We start from the raw sequence: 2,337 nt of genomic DNA, 5'->3' as shown, positions 1-2,337 counted from the left end.
TTTGGAAAGTTGCGTCACACACCGTGCCTTCCTTTTCCTTTGCTAATCCCCTTTCCTTCTCTATCAAACCCCTCACCATCTCTCTCAACTCCTCCATCCTTTTCTTCCCCACTATATTGCCCCCCCTGCCCAATCGCCCTTCCAGTTCCTTCTCCATCTTGTCCTCCACCTCCTTCGTCTCCGCTGTTTTTTCCTCTGTGCTCTCCACTCTCACCGTCTTCTCACTCTCCTCCATCCTCGTTGCAGTCTTCTTCTTCTTCTTTTTCTTTTCCTTTTCTCCTTCAACCTCCTTCCCTACCTCTATTCCAGCTCTTTCTCCTTCCATCCCGGCCACCGCTTCTTCTGTCCCGGCCACCTCTCCTTCTGTCCCGTCCTCCTCTTCTTCCATCGACTCCTTCTGGTCAGTCTTTCCACCCCCATCTTCCGGCTCCTCTCTTCCTCGTCTTCCTCCATCCTCCGCTCTCGCTCCCCCCCAGCCGCAGACGCGTATGACCTTCGACGAGCCGGGCAATCCCGCCACAGGTGTGCTTCCGAGCCACACCCGTGGCATTTCTTCGGCTCGGCGCAATCCCTCGCCTCGTGCTCAGTCGATCCACAGTATCTGCACCTCCTCGTGCTGCACGAGGCGAGTGTGTGGCCGTAGGCCATACATCGCCCGCAGAACGGAGGCTGACGGGCATAGTGTAACGTCCCCCTGTCAGCCCCCAGGGAGAACAACGCTGGAGGATGGAGGTAGCCATCCATCCCCTTCGGGTCCTCTCTGAGGAGAGCCTGGAAGCATCTCCTCCCATTCCAAAAGCCCAAGGAATCCTTTATGTGCCTTGCTGAGGAGACGCCATCCAGGTATCTCCCCAGAAAGGCCCTCACCTCCTCATCTTTCACATGAGGGTTGTATACGTTCACTGTGACCAGCCTGAAATTGGTTTTGGCCAGGCTAGTCACCTCGTAATGGCACAGGGGTCTCTCCTTGCCCATCTCTCTCGCCCTTTTCATTACCTCCTCGTGCTTCTCATCTTTGTGGAACGTCACCTCGAAAGCACTCTCCCTCGGATTGTCCTGAAGGCACAAGACATCCATCACCTCCACTTTCAAGGTCGTCATTAAAACGTTTCTCCCGAACGTCTCCCTCCCGAACTGTTCCAACTCCTTCTCTCTCCAGGCAAACCTCACTGTGTTTGCCAAACCGACCACCGGAACCGACCTGTGCTGTGCACTTTTCTCCATTTTTCTCACTTTTCCCTCTCTTAAATGAAGAGAAACCGAAACCAACAATTTCCTCCCTCCGGCCTTCCTTCGACCTCTTGGCTCAGGGGCTCTAGGACACCTCGGTGTCAAGCTTGTACTGAGCCAAAAGGCCGAGAAGCGATAACCCACAAATGGAACCCTGAAACCGCCGGACCCCCGGGGGTCTCGACAGACCTCAGCGGGTGGGTTGGCAAAAGCCAGCTCCTCTCTCCCTCCAACCCCCACTCAACCAACCAACCAACCAACCAACCACCGTTTCCCTGGCAACAAACAGGCAGGTGTTTTTTGGAAAAAGTCGCTAATGCGTCTTTAAGTCACTATCCTGGCCCATCTCTGTCAATTTCCCTTGAAACAAGATACCGGGCTCTGCAAGAAGCAAAGCCGCTCCAAAAATACGTTGAACTCGTAAGTGTTCCTCTCCACGGAAGTCTTTAGTAAAAGGCGAAAGGCTTGTGCGTAATGAAGAGAAACCAGAGTCATATGGAAGTCAAGAGGTCGGGGCCCGAGACACACTCTGTGCACTCTAGGCAGGGTTCCCGCGGGTGCTCCCGGAACCCACTCTTCCAAGTTTTCGAGGGCTGTCTGTGGATAAAAAGAAGGTCACAGACACAGAGGCACAGAGAGACAGAGAGAGAGAGAGAGCGAGAGAGAGAGAGAGAGAGAGAGAGAGAGAGAGAGAGAGAGAGAGAGAGAGAGAGAGAGAGAGAGAGAGAGAGAGAGAGAGAGAGAGAGAGAGAGAGAGACACACACACACATCCTGGCCCCAATTCTTTTTTTTTTTTTTTTTTTTTTTTTTTAAGTAAAATGGCGGGAAACGGGGGACCCCATTGAAGAGCGCTTCGCCTTTCTTTCAGTTTGAATGTTTCTTTCCTTCTCTTCTTCTGCTAGCTAGCCAGCTAGCTAGCTAGCCAGCTGTTTACAGAGCTTTGTGAATTTGCATTTTTCCTTGACAACGGAAGAAAAGTGTTGCACCGTTCCCGGAGGTACTGCAATACCGGGTCGATGCGTGGAGCGGACGGAGCAAGCCCCATTTCCGACTCCCTGTTCGAAAAATCCATTTAATATGTAGTCCCCCGATGGGGGACGTATCAG

The 2,337-nt window shown here is 52.9% G+C and overlaps 1 non-coding gene and 1 pseudogene across 1 annotated transcript; both read right to left on the bottom strand.

Annotated features, from left to right (window-relative positions):
• Positions 1–1,607: 1,607 nt before the first annotated feature.
• On the bottom strand, positions 1,608–1,724 carry LOC139401704 (U5 spliceosomal RNA). Its single transcript, XR_011633116.1, has one exon. It is a non-coding gene; the product is annotated as a U5 spliceosomal RNA (small nuclear RNA).
• Positions 1,725–2,206: 482 nt separating this feature from the next.
• On the bottom strand, positions 2,207–2,337 carry LOC139401703 (U2 spliceosomal RNA; annotated as a pseudogene; the record flags this gene model as incomplete).

This window comes from Oncorhynchus clarkii, unplaced genomic scaffold (assembly GCF_045791955.1).
Source record: "Oncorhynchus clarkii lewisi isolate Uvic-CL-2024 unplaced genomic scaffold, UVic_Ocla_1.0 unplaced_contig_2023_pilon_pilon, whole genome shotgun sequence".
NCBI lineage: Eukaryota > Metazoa > Chordata > Actinopteri > Salmoniformes > Salmonidae > Oncorhynchus > Oncorhynchus clarkii.
The sequence above is the reverse complement of the archived record's forward strand: the minus strand, read 5'-3'. Positions and strand labels throughout refer to the sequence as shown.